The 18,900-nt window shown below is 45.8% G+C and overlaps 1 protein-coding gene across 1 annotated transcript in view; it reads left to right on the forward strand.

Moving 5' to 3' along the window:
- Positions 1-1,996: 1,996 nt before the first annotated feature.
- LOC144147090 (uncharacterized) overlaps positions 1,997-18,900 on the forward strand; it is a 242,100-nt gene continuing 225,196 nt past the window's right edge. Inside the window, exons 1-2 of the mRNA XM_077679137.1 lie at positions 1,997-2,106; positions 17,636-17,740. The gene's annotated coding sequence lies outside the window, so the exon portion shown is untranslated. The remainder of the gene's footprint in view (positions 2,107-17,635; positions 17,741-18,900) is intronic.

Here is an 18,900-nt window from a genome sequence, read left to right on the forward strand (position 1 = left end):
TCTCTTCGATGCCTGAGGCTCTCCCTCACCCCAAATCCCAAAGCCTCCGCCAACGCCGTGTCCCCATCGTTCCACGGCTGTCGTATCGCTGTGGAGTCCGTGCAGCCTCTGTGCAGTGTGTGATTGTTTCGCGCAGGCACTGCAATCGCTCGCGAGCTTTTCGCGTCGCACGCGCTTGCTGGTGGCGTGTTATTTACCAGCCTCCCCGCCGGTCAGTTTTTCGCGTCGCACGCGCTTGCTGGTGGCGTGTTATTTACCAGCCTCCCCGCCGGTCAGTGGAAGCTCTCGCCATAGCGGAGAAGCAAGAACCAACCACAGATTGCATCTCCTAACACTTTTTGACCAAGTCTCAACCACTTGGGCGCATGTGTATTTCTTCTTTGCGACCTGTTTAGAAAGCGACGACAAGCGGTTCCTGCCACGGCCTGCAAGGGTTCGAGACGCTTGGTGGGCCCATCGGGCAAGTACAGCCCGCGTGTGTGCTGAACGCTTTGGCGTGCACAAGACGCTTCATGAAATCTTGATTTATCCATTTCACGCGAACGACACGCGAAATGTGCAAACAAAGCTCACCGATTGTCGTAGCCTGCAACGTCAATCATACCAATGAGCCACAGCTTTAGCTTCAGCCGTGGACAGGTGACGTCTCACTGACTGCGAGAGAGACCCACGTAACACTCTTCCTTCTTGCGACTTGTTCTGAGGCGCTCGCTCTTTGCAAACAACAAATGGCCGCGTATCTGCTCCTTTCGTTGCAAATCCGGACAAAGGGCGATAGTCTTTCTCGACTTTTGCAAAGTAAATCCCTCCTATCGCTTTCCCGCTCACCTCTCTTGTTGTTCCTCTTGTGTCGCGCTACTCCCAAGGAAAGACGCCAAAGGGTCGGTTAAATCATTTTAAATTTACCGCGTTCCACTGATCCAGGCCGGTTGTCTGTATGCCAGCGCTGCCGTACGGCGGAGACGCGCGTGAATCGAGCCGCCCTACTTCAACGTTTATAGAACCACGTTGACCTCCTCCACGTGCGTTCCAAGCAGAACGTGGAACCTATCTAGTGGAACCTTTCGTAACTGTTGCTGTTTCATTTCTTAAAATGGCGCTAGAAGCTATAGTGGCGCGGGCGACAGCAGGAGACGGTGGAGTGAATTGTTTTCTGCAGTTGATGAAGTATTTAATTTCGCAAAAATCAAGCATGTCTGATTTTTTATAAAGGAACACTGCAAATATCACTTCTGTAATAGTTTGTTTTCTTATATTTGCGTAATGTCTTGTTCTTCTTCAACAATGTCGCAAGTATGAACATTACACCGGACTTAGATGGGTAGATTGAGCTGTGACAATATAAGACTATTGCACAGGACGCGTTTTACTTCGTCCGGGCGGCTGAATCCTGTCGCAGACAGACAGACATACCGACGTACAGACAGACCAAAATTTATAGGATTAAGTAACCCAAAAAAGAAAAAAAGACTATCGTCTTTAAAACATGCGGCACACCCCATGCCCCGGACATGAGCAGTATGGAGCTCCAGGCCCTTTGAGGAACCCTGTGCATTGGGCTCGCTACATAAAAATTTCGTAATGGAACGATAGGATTGGACCAATGTTATTAGTGAGAGCGAACTCTTTTAAAATTATGGTCATTCATTTTTACATAGCGCCAATCTATTTATGGTTAGCATGCAAAGACGAATAAACAAACTCTAATACGTCGTTGTTGACCACAGAAGTAACTGAAATGTAACTTCCTACCTGGCATTGTTACTACTCATGCAAAAATTCTTTTAACGAAACACAGGTTTATAGCGAAAGAAACTCGTTTGCGTCATGTTGCTAGCACTAAACATCTATATTTATCTATCTATAAACACTAGTCATCTATATTTGAGTGGCAGTCTACTTCGAAAAACATTTGTTCTGGTGGTCATTCGCTTCCTGTAATTGACACATACGTTTTTACTAGTGTGGTACATTAATAATGGTGAATTTTCTTTTCAGCTTTTGGACAAAGTAGGGAGAGTGGAGAGCGTGACTCCAACGGACGACGTGAAGGTCGCCTTTGGAAGGACCCTAGTGTGCACAGTCGCCTCTGAAGATCTTATTAAGGTAAAATAACCTGGCATTGTTCTGCTATGTGACCGATCATTTCCAGGGAAGAACACACAGCGTGGACAACAACTTCCATTCGTTTCCTGAATCAGTTGCTTTGCTTGGGGACGAAGCCTTTCATATCAATCTTATGCTCAGTAAAGAATAGGCTTAAGTAAATGTATTCCTTAATGCCGTCTTTTTTTCTCAAAATATTACGCAAGCGGTTATTTCATTTTGTTAAATACAATGATAAAAAAAACAAGACCAAAAAGTTAAAGGTAAATCAGATATGTATTGAAGATAAAGCTACTTCGACGGAAAGTACACCAGCGAAAGGAGGTCTTGGAGGGTAGTCAATACCACGAAACGCAAGAATAGAGTTTTTACCGTAAAAAACAGCAATTTTGAAAAGAGAACGTGCTGAAGAATATAAAACGAGTATCCACGCCCCATAGAATTCATCAGGTACGACATGGTACAAATAAATCAGGAACCGAGAAACGGCCAAGTGGAGCTTGCCTGATGATTCTTTCTGGAAAGGAACTCGGTGGAAGCGCAGAATGTGATGTACCGACGTCCGCCAGCTCCTCCTTGCCACATTATTTTGAAGGAAGCAAACTTTTACCGGTAACTATAAATAAATATTTTGATGCCTAACCACAGTCGCTAGTGTCTGATTCAGCAACAACGTGGGCAAACGGTGCAGAGGTACGAATGTGAGCAAAAATTGGGTGCAGGATAGCAAGAGATCCTCGGGTACGTACTGCCTACCACTACACACACATGATGCCCATACACATAAACACACACACAAACGCACAAATATATTAATCGGTGATACTTCGAAAATAGAGGAAAACCATTAACAAAGAATTGTACCACGTATGACGTTTTCTTCTTCCCGGAATAGCATATACCTAATATGACAAAAGCGTAACCACTAGACCAAACGAAAGTTATCGGTTGTTAAAAACCGCTGTTATCGGTTTTTAAGTTTGTCCGACTGTTCACTCATACTTGTATGCGCCCTTCGCGAGTTATCTTTGTTTCGGTAACACACCCACACACACACACACACACACACATATATATATATATATATATATATATATATATATATATATATATATATATATATATATATATATATATATATATATATATATATATAGTATAAGTAAAGAGTCGGACACACAGCAAGAACAATAACAAACAATGTTTACTTACGTAGCGGCAACGGGACTTGCCTTCATCAGAGTAAAGTTACATGATTCAGCAAAATCATGTAACTTTACTCTGATGAAGGCAAGTCCCGTTGCCGCTACGTAAGTAAACATTGTTTGTTATTGGTCTTGCTGTGTGTCCGACTCTTTACTTATACTATTTCTGCGCGCTTTGTGAGTTTATCTTTCTCTAGATTTATATATATATATATATATATATATATATATATATATATACATATATATATATATATATATATATATATATATATATATATATATATATATATATATATATATATATATATATATATATATATATATATATATATATATATATATATATATATATATATATAGATAGATAGATAGATAAAGATAAAGCTCACCAAGCGCGCATCTAGATTTATATATATATATATATAGATAGATAGATAAAGATAAAGCTCACCAAGCGCGCAGAAATAGTGTAAGGGTCGGATGCAAGAATTCGATGTTACAGTAGTCTATAAATTCGGGAGGAAACACTGCGACGCCGACTGCCTGTCCCGTGCCCCCGTCGACCCACCACCACAAGGCTCCGATGAAGACAGCGCGTTCTTCGGAGTCGTGACTGAGAGCGACCTAGCCACCCAGCAGCGGGCCGACTCCTATCTACGCGTCATGATCGACTACCTCCAAGGATGCAACGTCGCCGTGCCCAGGGCCTTCAAACGCAACTTACCTGCATTCAGCCTGAAAAACTCCGTCCTCGTGAAGAAGAATTTCAGCCTCGGAGCGAGGGCGAATTATCTTCTTGTCATCCCGGCAGATCTTCGTGGCAAAATTTTGGAAGCGTGCCACGACGACCCGTCTTCCGGACATCTCGGCACAGCTCGCACAATTGGGAAAATCAAGATGAAGTACTACTGGGCAGGCCTTGAATCCGACGTCATCCACTACGTCCGGAGCTGCCGTGACTGCCAGCGACGAAAAACGCCACCGACGAGACCCGCCGGACTTCTGCAGACGATCGGCGTCCCATCTTCCTCTCATCTTCGTCGTCCCACCAAACTTCTCCATCGCGGTGCTCGTCCTGACCTCGTAGTTTTTTTTTGGGGAAGAAAAACAGTTACAATTGAAGGCCACTCTATTTAAGAAGGTGTGACTTACCCAAACTGCACTTGCTCGAAGTGGACAATCTTGTTCAGCTGCGCCACATGGATGGAATAGGTCAAGTATTTGGCCGAGAACACCGGTGAGTCACACCATCCATCCCCAGCCAAATCGATGTCCCGACCTTGCAGCTCAGCGAACAGCTGCTCTTCTTGTTGGCTCCACACCTGAGCAAAAAGGCAATGGAGGAGTGGATAGCACACTGGAGCAAGCAACGTCTGTTTCTGTAAAATTGGAATAAAATTTGTAAATAAATTCTTGGAATTTATTTGGAATAAATTGGAAATAAAATTTGGAATAAATTCTGTAAAATTTAACATTGTTCGGTAACAAACGCTCCCTTGATGCAAAAAAGACACGGCAGTATGCGAAACACCATGTGACCCCATTTACTCATTTACAACTGAGGGCAGGCGGCAAGTGGGAGTAGATCATCATTGATCAATGGAATATGAATCAAGGCAACCCAAAATCTTGGCGCAGGGCAGCGCCAATCTTCCTGCTCCTCACTTTAGGCTTCGCCACAAGATCATAGTTTACGCGTTATACACAGCAAGAACAATAACGACGACGGTTTACTCACGTGGTGGCAACGGGACATGCCTTCATCAGATTACAGGTACATCATTTAACTGTCACAAATATTTGGAACACATTTGTTATATATCTTTGCGTAAAAATGCGAGAAGGAGCGGAAGATGTTTCGGAAACGGAGAGCATGGATGCATTCGGGCTATGCCCATGGTGCAACAGCAACAACAAAAAAAGAAAAGAAGAGAGAGAGAGAGAGACAGAGAAGGGGGATAGAGAAAAGCGTCGTATTTACAAGGCACCTCTGAAGATTGCACCAGGACGGGGCAACGTACGTGGCGTGGGCTGCAAGTTCATACAGTGCGGAAGACTAGACAACCACGGTTACAAAAAAGAAAGAAAAAGTACACAATGAGGTATTCAGTGAGTGGAGAGACTGGTTCGGACAGATCCATGCAGGCATGGACAAAGATTGTATTTTAGGTGTGCCCCCCGCGGATAGAAAGAATAGATGCAGTGCGCAAAAGAGCATTGCAGAGTAAGCTAGCAACCGAACAGGAAATAGGTAGGGTCCATATATCACAAAGGGTTAAACGTTTCTAAGGTGGGGGAGCCTCATTCCTAAGGACAAATGGCATTGTTGAGCCGCATTAGGCTAAAAAGAGATGCTGTATTTGGAGAGTTTCTGCGAATTCTGATGGGAAACTCAAGGGTAGGATTAATGAACAATGTGATAAAAATAACGATGTCGCCATTTTAATCGAGGGATAAGCACGTCAGTTTTCTGTAACTTTCATTAATACCAAGGGTCGCTCACCTAAACCTATAAATGACATAAGATTCCAGAACGTCGCGGTCGTGGTGGGTTTTGAAAGCGTATTCAAAAATTGTTGCTTTAAGATGTTCAAATGCATGACCGGACCGTTCACATGTCTTGACGGGGCAAATAAGGACAACTCTTTTCATTAAAGTGGTGATTATTGAACCGTATTCGGAAGGGTGTTTCAGTTTGGTCGATAAATTGTTGCCTACAAACAGTGCACTCCAGAAGATTTGCGACATTAGCGGAGTCACAGTTAAAGTTACCTTTTATATTTACGTAGTAATATAAAGCCATGCTGGTGGCACGCTGTGTAGTGGTCATGTGTGGGCATACTTTACATCGAGGTTTATTACAGTGCATGCAATAAGTAGTTTCCGGTCGGTTGAAACGAGAATTAGTAGAAAAGTCGCCCTAATTCTTATTACGCCGGTAGACAACGCGTGGGGATTCGGGGAATATAATTTTTACGCGTTTACTTTAAATTAGGATGTTGTGATGTTTCCTCAGTAGGGTTAACACTTTTGGAGCAGAGACTGAGTGGGTTAAAAATAAGTTTTCTTGCGGGTTAATGTTCGGGGCTTCTTTCTCAAAGCTTTTCTTGCGGTCCAATTGGTTGGCTCGCACAATAGTGTCGTCGATAACTTGTTCCGGTTATTTTTTATTCAGGAGGGCGGTCTTAAGTTCCCGACAGTTTGAGTCAAATTCGGGTTGGTTTCTGCAAATTCTCCTAAAACGGTGGGCTTGACTGTAAGGTATTGCTTTTTTGCAGTGTCTGCCATGGCTACTTTGGAAGTGCAAATACTGCCGCGTGTCTGTCGGTTTTCTATAAAGTTTATTTTGAAGGCGTCCTTGAGAAGTAGTAACGGTAACGTCCAGAAAGTTCACACTGTGTTCCAAATAGAAATGAGCAAGGAAAATACTAGGATGGGCAAGGTGAAATTCATCAATGAAGGTTAAAAGCTCCGCGTCGCCGTACTGCCAGATCATGAATATGTCGTAATATACCTTTTATAGTGCGCTGGCTGTAAATTTTGAGTGTCAAAAAAGTTTGATTCGAGGTGAGCCATAAAATATTGGCGTAGTTGGGTCTGATTGGAGTTCCCATTGACGTTGCGATTACTTGCACATAATGGACCACGTCAAACTCCAAATTGTAATTTTCAATGATAAGCCTAAGGAATATTTGGAGAGCAGAAGAATAGATAGGTTTGTCGCATGATGACGGCTCATACGTAAGCAATACAGCGGTGATGCCATCTTCATCGGGGATGTTAGTGTACTGTGATGCAATATCGAGGGTGACTAAAAAGCAGTTACCAGGAATTTCAATTTTTGAGATGTCTGAGAGAAAATCATTATTATCCTTAATGAAGAATTGAAAGATGGGCCGAATGTCGCAAATGAGATTATCCACATAGCACGAGAGGTTTTCGGTAACAGTGCCAATTCCAGAAACAATGGGGTTCCCTGGGTTGTTCACCTTGTGAATCTTAGGGAGAAGATAAAATTCACCCGCTACTGTGCTTAAACGAATCCCCATGAGCCACAGTTTTATTTATTGTTTCATTTTAACGAACTCGGCTAGTTTATATTTGACGATTTGCCTATAGTCTTGAGTGGGATCATTAGGAAGTGCTTCGTAGAACGTCGATAACGGTAGTTGCTTATTGGCCTCGTTAACATAGGCGGTTTTATCAAGGATTACGATGGCGCCTCCCTTATCAGCAGGTTTAATAATTCTTTCGGGACAGGTGTCAAGTTCCGCTAGGGGTTTCGTTTTGTGGAAAGTCGTGTTATGATGGAGAGAAATTTGTGTTTGGTATGCTTTTCGCACATCGCGTTGGACAGCTTTGATGTACATGTCAAGGGAACTATCACGCTGTGTGGGAGGGGTCCAGTGCTTATAGCTATGTTGGGTGTAGCAGGCTTCTTCCACCGCAGGGTGATCGTAGAAGTATTCTCGTAGCCTCATGTTTCTGGCGAAATTATCTAAGTCCTTAAAAAGTTGAAATTCTTCAAAAGCACCACTAGCCGGGCAAAAGTTTAGTCCCTTTGAAAAGACGTTCATCTGAACTGGGTAGAGGGTTATCCTTGAAATGTTCATTACATTGCTGGTAAGATTTTCTTTTGCGACGGCAGACGAGGAAAAAGTATTAGTAGTGGTGTTTATCAGAACTGGCTGGGGTGCAGCAGTCGAAGCATTTATTACCGTCGTGGTGACATCATTGGTTGTATTGTCACAGTGGGGACAGTTCCCAGTACCGGAGCTTGTTAGATTCTTAAGCGTGTGGCCAGTGCTAGGAATCTTATCTCTTTAAAATTTGCGGGCTTTTGTTCGGGATATAGTGGAAGCGTTCTTGGATTCGTAGTTGCTTAAAGTGTTCAACTCTTTTGCTTAGTTCCCGACTGAGTAGTTCCTCTTTCTTTCGAAGAGAACGGGCCGTAGTTTCGTAGTGATGGAGGACAATTTCAATTTATTGTACAGATGCTCTATCGAGTACCTGTTTCCACTTTTTCATGTTGGACGGCGACAGTTCGGTAGTAGCAGCCTTTATTCTAATACTTAGACCCCTGGGAGCCACCGCGGCAGTCAAATATTGTGCAAGAGCGGAACGTGCACTTCAGGACGTATGCGCCTTTCAGTTATTTTTCTTAACTTTAAAAATTGTCTTGAAATGTTGAAGCAGGCCTCGTTACCTTCTTTTTTTGTGCTAGTAGTCAGTTGTTGCTATGCTGTTGTTGCGAAGGTTGTATGGGCGTGTGGCACGGAGGGCTGGATGATTGACCCCGGAAGGTCCGGCGGACACACTGCTGTTGGTTTCCGTGGGCTCGGCGTCGCTGAAGATGCGGAGGTTGGGGGTGGCATACTGTCGGTGCGACGCTGGGCGGGGAGCTCCGTAGTATCTCCTCGAGCGTTCCCTCGGGGCGTTGTGTCCGCGGCAGGTTTGGCGGTTGGGGGCGGCATGTCGCTGACGCAAGACTCGTACTTGGACTTCGGTGATGGGCTGCTGGCGTTCACCCGGGGTGCCGTGGTTGCGTTGGATCTTGGGTGTGGTGGCGGTCGGTTCATGGCCCCATACTCCTCCGCAGTCTTTAAGTCTCTTTCATTTGAAAAGATAGCCGGGGCTGCAACATGGTTGGCGGTGCATGCGAAGTCGTGCCACCTCAGAGGATTGCAGCGCTGTTGCATGAAGCAGAGTGCACGAATGTTGGTGGCCAGCAATACCATACCTTCGAAGGTTGGGTGTAAGCCATCAGAAGAGAGGACTCGGCAGGATGGAAGATTGTCAAAGCCATGATCGATGAATCTGACAAAGCGAATACACACCCAAAACACAATATTCATTCATGCCTGTATGGATCCGTCCAAACCGGTCTCTCCACTCACTGAATACCTCATTGTGTACTTTTTCTTTCTTTTTTGTAACCACGATTGTCTAGTCTTCCGCACTTTCTGAAATTGCAGCCCGCGCCACGCGTTTCCCCGTTGTGGTTCATCTTGAGAGCTGCCTGGTTAATACGACGACTTTTTCTCGCTCCTTTTTTTGTTGCTTCTCTTGTACCATGGCCATAGCCCTAACGCATGCCTACTCTGCGTCTTCGAAACATCTTCCACTCCTTCTCGCAGTTTTCCCAAAGGTATATAACAAATGTGTTGCTATGTTTGTGACTGCAAAATTATGTAACTGTACTGTGATGAAGGCAAGTCCCGTTGCCGCTACGTGAGTAAACATTCTTTGTTATTGTTCTTGCTGTGTATACGACTCTTTAACTATAAAAATGTCGAGATAAGCGACGGTATTTCGAATTAGGCAAAACACCGAAAATGTTTGCCGAGGTCACTGAAAAAGAAAAGCCAGTGCTGGCAGGAAAAGCTCCACTCCACGAGAGAGCTACCGTAGAAGGGCACAAGAATTCGCAGGGAAAAAGTTTCTTGATTAACGCAACTTTTCTCTCCAACATCACAGATTTTTACTGCTTTGGGCGGGACATGTTGGTCGATATTCGGAAGCGTCCGTTGCACAGACCACGCACTATTCAGCAAAACTGAACTCAAGATGCGTGGCGCGCAGATAGCGGGGAAACAAAGAATACCAGCTCGCACATGTAAGGGCTAGGTTGCGTACTGACGGGTGCACGCTGCACACGCCGCCCCACCGCCGATAAGTCGCGCGCAGGTGCGCACACGTGATCACTCCCACAGTTGCTTGACAACGTGAATAGGAAACGGCTGCGTCCGCGGGAATTTCAAATTCGCCCTTCACGACCGCGTTGGGCAATATAATAAGAGCTAAGCGTTCGCACGGAGCCCGCGTTTTCTGTTGGCAGTGGAATTTGCCTTCTGCCCTCCCGTTCAAGATTTGGAGATATCCGCTGTCCCTTCCAAAAATGTTTCGAGATAAGAGGGGGCAAATACATAGCACCTATGGGAGGTTAATGCACGGCGAAAAAAAGTTTCGACTTAACCGAGATTTCGAGATATGCGAGTTCGAGTTAACGAGGCTTTACTGTATATATCCTCACCCAAGCCATTGTTAGAGGTGATATCACGTCCCTGGGCCTTCATTCGGTTTGCGCCTTGGGACGCCCAGATCCCTGCAATGGCTTCCTTACCCCTTCGCACCGTACTGATGTCCCGCCACGCTCTACTGTACAGCCGCGCTACCGACGGCGCAGCCCTGGTGAATGTAGAACAGCCGATGACCGCCCCTATAAACTCTCATCGTGTTGGTCATGTCGCACGTTATTGCCGCAGCAGCTAGTCGCCATTTACCCATCAAGGGTTTCCCGAGAACAACTACTCCGACGACTACCCTCGAAGTTTTCCGCCACGTCTTCAGCAGCCATTTGTAACTGACCACACACGAAGCAACCTATCTAGCCGCTCGCCGTCACCTTAGCGTCGCTAGTCGCGTTCACCGTAGCCCCGCCGCCCGACTCCGCCGCCCACTTTCTCAACCTCCCTCTCGGAAAACTAGCCACTGCAGCTCCCGGAGGTGATGCTGCATTAGCGACCCGGCCCACATATTCTCTGTTAAATTCGATTCCAAAACCCAATTTGATAGATGTCCACGTTGAAGGTGTTCCTGTAATGCTTTTGTCGACACAGGCCCCATTATTTCGGTTATGAGTTTGAACCTTCGCACGCACTTTTCGGAACCTTGTGACGCCCACGATATGCCGTGACGTACGAGTCGCCGATGGAGGGGCGACTCCCATGAGAAAACTGAACACTCGGTAGTGTCCATAGCGAGCATTTTGTCAACTTCCCATTGAATAACTTGGCGTTCACTTAGACACACGGTATGAGCGTCGACAGATAGGGGTTGCGTTGCTGCTGTTAATACGGTGTCTCACTAGAGTGGTCTGGCGCAAGGGACGATTGCGGAGATCGAAAATGTCACGATAATTGGTCTGAGGTCTTGGGTGATCATCCGGTCAAAAGAGTCTTCAGGAGAACCAGGAGGGCGTGGACCATTTGAAGATGACGGGGACGCAGGCGCAGACAAACTGAAAATGTCAGATCGTTTCAAGAACGAAGGAGTTGAAAGAGACATTCCAATTAGGAGGATTTGGGAAATGTGGCCGAAATTGAGAACAGGGACGAAGATTTGGTTGTTTTGAACTGCCACGACGGCATGAGGAAGGGTTACGGCACGTGACATCAAAATGTCTGTGATAGGAAGGATGATGTAATCCCTGTCTTCAACTGGAGGGGAAGGAGACAAAGGGATGCATGCGGGAGCTCGTAGTGGCTGTTATAGCCGGCAGAAGGCAAGCGGCCAGTTTGCGGCGAAAGCGAGTGGCGGTGGTGAGGGGAAGCGGAGTGGCTAGGTCGGGACGTGGACGCATTGGCGGGGATGGTGTCTTGTGCCTGGGAGGAGGAAAATCAATCTGAGGGTGTTCCAAAAGGCCGATAAGTCGGGAAACCAGTGCGTGGAGGGGAGGACCAGTGGTTGCGGCAATAGTGGGAGGCATGTCTGATGCCGCGGCAGCGGAAGCAGATTGGTCGGTTGCAGGTGCGCGCTATTCTAAGGAATCGCGAGCACGAGGAGATGAATACTGACGCCTGGCTGGGTTGGGCTGGGCAAGGATTGCAGTTGCTGGTATTCTTGACGGATTCTTGACGGATGACCGTCTTGATTTCTTGACGGATGACCGTCTGAATGAGTGACACAGTAGCGGTGTCAGGTCCACCCAGATAGTAGCAGGTGACATGGCTTCGACCTCCCGGCGGATAAGTCGTGCTAATACCGGAGACAGGGGCGCTTCGGGATGCCGTAGGGGCTGGTCCCCACACGTCCATGTTGCGGTAGTATTTGAGAGCCGAGCGAAGTGCCGACCGATCCGGCGGCTTTTTGCCTCCTTGAGGCGTCTTCATTCAGCAATCATTGCATCCACAGTTGTGCAGTTCTTAAAGACAAGCAAATGGAAAGCATCGTCAGCAATTCCTTTAATGACGTGGCCGACTTTTTCTGACTCGGGCATGTTGCAATGAACCTTATGGCATAAAGCCAGCATGTCTAGTATATACGAAACGTAGGGTTCTGTCGCAGACTGGGCTCGTGAAGCAAGTTCATTCTTTTCGGCAATCTGGCGACCCGTAGACTGGCCGAACAATTTCCTGAACTAATCTTTGACCTCTTCCCAGCTTGTGATGGCCTCCTTGTTTCTCTGATACTAGACAAGCGTAGGTTCTTTTAATTAGTCATTCACATTGGCTAGCATGATTGTCTGGTCCCACCTTTTTGGGAGGCTGACGCGTTCATACATCTTCAGCCACTCGTCAACATCGATATTATTGGTGCCGGAGCACTTACCGGGTCACGCAGCTAGGAGATGACGATGGGAGGAAAAGCCATTGGCGGCGATGTTTGAGTGCCTTGCTGCATTGGGGTCACAGAATATGTGTTCCGCTACGCAGCTCCGTAATGGTTGGTAGATCTTGGAACCCCAACTCTACATAGTGGTGAAACAGCACGCGAAAAACCAGGACAGAAAGAAGAGGACAACAACACGAGCGCTGTGTTGTTGAATCTATACCAACTGGCCCTATGAATCTGTACCAACTGGCCCAGTTCGCGACACTTTTGAACCCAACTGTACCCTTGGGTCTAAGGAGAGACGATGCAGAGCTGGAGCGCTGGAGGGGAACGAGTCTACACACTCCACCAAGGGATGTTACGAGGATGAAAGAAGAGTAAACATAATGTATTCGCACTATTCTCAGTATTTACTGTAGATAGGAACGCAGGCCGGAATCTGACGCGATCCTCGTCTTCCTCCCCAGCACAAAAACGTCCCTTGTCTTCGTTATCGTTATTCACAACACCGACGAGTAACATACAATGTTACGTGGTGGCAAGGCAAATATGAAACGAATATTGGACGATGGTACAGCGATGTATTTACAAGGGTGATCTATGTACGAGCGACCATGAAAGACCTCGCGGCAGCCACCTCCTCTTCGCCGTCTTCGGTGTCGGTTTAGGAGCTATGGGCCACTGTCCGCATAGATGTTCCATGTCATCACATCGAGGACGACCCCAGTCGAGGACGACCTTCCCTGTCGAGGCGAAGACAAGGTGAGGATGGCGGTGCGGATGAGCAATTTGATGAGAATATATACAGTGAAGTCCTCGGCGGTACTGATGATGGTGATGGTCGTGATGAGCACCGGCCCCTGAACAGCTGTGACCAACGCCGACCCCACAGAGGCAGCGTCCGAAGCCCTCGGAGGAGCGCCGGAGGTCTGGGCGGGAGAACGTCGTCGCCTCTACGTCTGGCCGTGGCTGGTCAGTTCATTTGGTCTCTGAGATTCATGGGCAGGGGACACGTGGCAGGGGAATGGTGACGTCCATGGCTCACCGGGGCCGGGGCGGCCCGAAGCTTTCCAAGAGCCAGGATGAGACCGCTTCATTAGCCGAGACGAAGGGAATGAACCCAGCACCACTACCACAATGTTACTTGACGGCAAGGCAAATATGAAACTAATGTTAGACGATGGTACCGCGATATATTTACATTGATGGTCAATGTACAAGCGAGCATGAAAGACCTCGAGGCAGGCGCCTCCTCCCGGTTGTCTTCAGTGTCGGGTTATGGCACTATGGCGCATTCTCAACATACGTGGTCTGTGACACTATACCAGAGAACCAGCACCGATATGCAGCTGGAGTGTACATAAGTTTGTTAATACTAGTGTTACTCTCAAGTATTTTGAATTTTATTCGTCTTACTTTTTGCAAATTTTTGAAACCAGCATGGGTACTCCATTCGCGCCGACCTATGCCAGTATTTTCATAGGACCACCTCAAGCCACCCTGATAAACTCTTTTCCGCATAAACCTAATGTTTACATCCGCTACAGAGACGCCATCTGGATGATTTGTGAGCACGGTCCTGCGACTCTAGAAACGTTTATTTCTCATGTCACTTCGTCGTTTCCGACAATTAAATTCTCATGCCAGCATTCTGGAAAAGAAATGAACTTCCTGGATGCTACCGTCATTCTAGACAATGGTAAACATAAAACAATACTTTTCAGAAAACCAAGAGACAGGCAGCAGTATCTAGATTATAACAGCCATCACTGAGACATTGCAAACAAGGGATCTTTGTAGGACAAGCCACCAGACTTAGAAGAGTATGCAGTGACAACAGGGACCCTGTAAAGCATCTTGACAAACACAAGTACACCCTTATGAACAGGAACCACCCCCCTAAAGCTGGCTCGATCAGGTGTACCAACGTGCATGTAATCTCAAAAGGGATGATGTGCTCAACAAGCAGACACAAAACGAAAGCTCCAGGCTGGCTGCCCTAATAACTAAATTTTCAAACGCCCTCCCTAACATACGCAATATTCTAAAGAAATAATACCCCATTTTAGCCAGTAAAGGCCAACTTAAAATGACGTTCCCGGAAGCACCAAGGGTTACCTACCGGTCACCTACCTACCTACTCTTCAATCTGTCACAAAAAGTATATCGACTCAACCTATGAGTCCACGTCTCAACAGCCACGGGTCAGATACTGGAAGTAAATGCTCCATAGCTGTAGCGCAGCATTTCAACCAACCAGGCTACAATTTTGATGACCTTAAGTTGTATATACTTCAGTCAAACTTTAAGTCTCCGAAGGACGGAACATACAGATATTCGTATTTAATTGAGAAATTCAAATTCACAAGAACGAATGGAACCTGCTGGAAGTATTGCATCTAGAAGCAACTCGGAATACATGCGATATTCACAGAGAATACAGCATCAGGCATTGTCTTGCTTGTACCTTATCCACACAATGTGACCCCTCCCTCTGCTCCTTATGTGGTCACCTAATTCCTTTTCTTTTCATTCCTTTCTTCCAGTTTAGTACGCGCAGGCATCTCTCCAACCTTTGTTCTGATATTCCATCTTATCTTTTTATTTTTTCTAGCTTTTTCTTCACTTTGTTTTGTGCCCCGTCTGTCCTTCTAACTTTATCTTTTCGTTTTTCGGTTTGAGTAAAGGCCTGTTCCGGGAATGTTGCTGTTGGCGACACATGCCATTTATTTGTGTGGTTTTTGCTTTTTGTGTGTGTGTGTGTGTGTGGGTTCGTGTGTGTGTGTGAATGGGTGCGGGGTTTTACTTGTTTTTCTTTTTTTTCCTTGACCTAGTTTTTCCCCCTTGCATTGCTTTTCTTTTGACCTGGGGCTTGCAGATGCCTTCTGATAAGAACTGCTGTCACCACCTGCTCTTCTTGTGGCGTTTCTGAGAACCTTGCTGTAGGCCACACGGCGTGGAGACAAACACCCTCCCATCCTTGCTCTCAAAGAATTTCCCGGAATATCCACCACACCTGAATTCCACCGAGTTTGCGGCTCGAAATGTACAACCCCCCTTCCTCCTAAATATATCCCCCTTCATACTGCCAAACCAACCCGCTTGCTGCATTCCATTTCCTTCTCTCATCTCACCTGGCGACCTACCCCTATATACAGGGTGGAAGCCATGCGAGGGTTTGCCCTGACGAAGGGAAGACTCTCCGGATGATGAAACGTTGGCAACAATTGTGATCCCTATCTTGTTCGCAGTATATATATATATATATATATATATATATATATATATTAATATATATATATATATATATATATATATATATATATATATAGATATATATATATATATACACTCGCGGCATGTCGTAGACACTCGAGTATATATATTAATATATATATATATATATATATATATATATATATATATATATATATATATATATATAGATATATATATATATATATATACACTCGCGGCATGTCGTAGACACTCGAGTCACGGCCCGGGGGTTAAAAAGAAGGTCCCCTTCACCCCGAGTAGTCCGAGTGGCGCTGGCTACCACCCCCAAGTGCCGGAAACAAAAATACCTTAACATAAATACCCGAGAAAGTGCTGGGGAAACAGCTCCGCCGGTAGCGTAGTGGTTATCGCACCAGACCGGTATTCTGGAGGTCGTGGGTTCGGATCCCACCTGGCGGGCATTTTTTCACCACTTTCTTGTCAACTCAAAAAATTCTTTATCTCTTTGTATGACCCACCACAACCTCCCCTTTGCTTTCCCAGGTTTTCTTGAGTGCCAGCCCTTGTTTTCTGTCTTATTTCACGGAGCCCCTCATTTCCCATTTTCTGATTCGCTACATGCTTAGCGAGGGCCTCTGTTCTGGCAGTCTTGGTGCCAAAGGGAGCTTAAGAGGGTTCAACGCTGGTCGACCACTGTCGACATGTCGTAGACACTCGAGTCACGGCCCGGGGGTTAAAAAGAAGGTCCCCTTCACCCCGAGTGTCCGAGTGGCGCTGGTTATCGCACCACACCGGTATTCAGGAGGTCGTGGGTTCGGATCCCACCCGGCGGGCATTTTTTCACCACTTTCGTTTCGACTCAAAAAATTCTTCATCTCTTTCCATAACCCACCACAACCTCCCCTTTGCTTTCCGAGGTTTTCTTGACTGCCAACCCTTATTTTCTGTCATATCTATATATATATATATATATATATATATATATATATATATATATATATATATATATATATATATATATATATATATATATATATATATATATATATATGCCTGATCCACTAGCAGCCAGACTTGGTACACTCGATGTAGCGGGATGGCTCTCTTCAACGCGTGAGTGCGATATAGGAGGGTTAAAAAATCGGAAGTAGAGTGGTAAAGCAAGCTCTTTTTTAGAGTAGTGACATTACGAGAGATCCATGCAAGGATATATTTCTAGAGACGTAACAGCCGGCGAGAGGGGCGGCGGGTTTTGTAGAAATTGTTTGACAATCCACACGAGGGGCGAATGAAGGTGTGTTGTAAGAGGTCCTCGGTAGTGACACCGAGAGACCTCTAGCGAGCCTTTTATTTTGAAAGAAGGAGGGCCAGCAGGATGGTGAAAGTCCCATCCAATGATTGCGAGGTTCCTGCACACGTGACTAGGAAAATCAAATTATGCAACAATACTTGCCGATTAGAGACGGACCAAATTCCTGAGAGGGGAGACCGTTTTGATTGAAGATAATGTTCAAACAATCTTGCAACTAGTTCAGTTTTTTTAAAGTAGAGAAATGATCAGAAATACTCCAAAAAAAAGCGGCGCAATAGGTGACTATTCCTGAAGAAGTGGGCCGTAAAATATTAAGAAAAAAGCATAAAATGGGCATTGAATGCCTCACCTTAAAAAAAGCTTCGATTGTGTACCGAACAAAATACTGTATTGAGACGTTATACCATGTCGATACTTTCTACACTTGCCCGTATAGATCAAAAATTTAAAGCCTGGAGACCTTGTGAAGCTGGTGGATGACATTCGTGGCGAAGGAAATCTGACATTGGAAGATGGAGAACACTTAAAATCCGCTACAAAGGTAAGTTCCAATTTCTATGTAAACAAATTGGCGGTTCCCACACATTGCAGCGAGTCAGCGTAAAGGGAAGCAGTTGCGAGTGCTTTGGGAAGTAGGAAATGGAACAATAAACTTTCATTGTCTAAATCCTCGAGCAATTTCCTCTTCATTCACACCACCCATTATATATTTGTGAAGTGATGACTGGAAGGGTGTGAGCTAGGAAGACGCACGCGCTACACAAGGTATACAGAGGCTGGTAGCCATGTGTTGACGGTTTTGGAATGCAGAAGTGTCTCTCTGGTAAAAAGCATTGCTAACAGAGAATCAAAGCCCTTGCTGGGAACCTAACGAACCACGGTGCGACGCAGTGAATGTTCCTTTTGGATAATGGCCAGCCGATGTGAACAGTATACTGAGCGACGCCCACAGCCCTCGCTAGGATTCAACAAATCCACGCTCAATGCAGAGATTTCGGTTAGTTGGTAATAGAACTTTGACACGCTAAAATTCGCGTAAAGACAGAGACACTCAAATAGGAACACTTAAACAGGAGGGGCGCTATAGGGTCCACACTGCGCAAGTGTGTTTTTTGCGTCCCCATCATTTCGCGCTTTTTGCAAACCAGAAATACACATGTGGCTACACCCCAAGCAAGGAGGAGGTGGGCATCTTTGTTAACTAGCCGTGAAAGTGCCGAGTGCTCGTGTGCGCGTTCCTCACCGCCACCGTCCAGCGATCCCGGTGCACGTTTTCACGGAACGAGCTATCCTTCAGCGTTCCCTGCAATCGTGGAAACACTTCTTCGGAATGAGCAAGGCACGTCATAGCACAGGACCCTCCAAGGTGACGTCAAATGATTATGCTTCAAAAAAAAATTTAGGAATCTCGCACTTATAGCAACAATCACAGAGAAAAGGTCGTTGCCGCTGCGAAGAAGCAAAAAGGCTGCAATCGTGGACTTAAACCGTCGTGATGGTAGTGAAAATTGCGTAAAGCTTTGCTACCTTCAGTTATTACTCGTTGCTTCATAATTTTTTATGAAGGAAGAACTTTTTTGTAAACACCAGTTTCTGCTAACTTTACCGTTAAGTCAGCTTTCCGATCCTCCACCTCTACTTCGTGTCGGCGCCACTCATGTGTAAATATTTAAACCCTCGCAGACCATTGTTGGTACTCCA

This window comes from Haemaphysalis longicornis, unplaced genomic scaffold (genome assembly GCF_048455015.1).
Source record: "Haemaphysalis longicornis isolate Haplotype H1 unplaced genomic scaffold, Haemaphysalis longicornis Haplotype H1 scaffold_7, whole genome shotgun sequence".
In the NCBI taxonomy this organism is placed as follows: Eukaryota; Metazoa; Arthropoda; class Arachnida; order Ixodida; family Ixodidae; genus Haemaphysalis; species Haemaphysalis longicornis.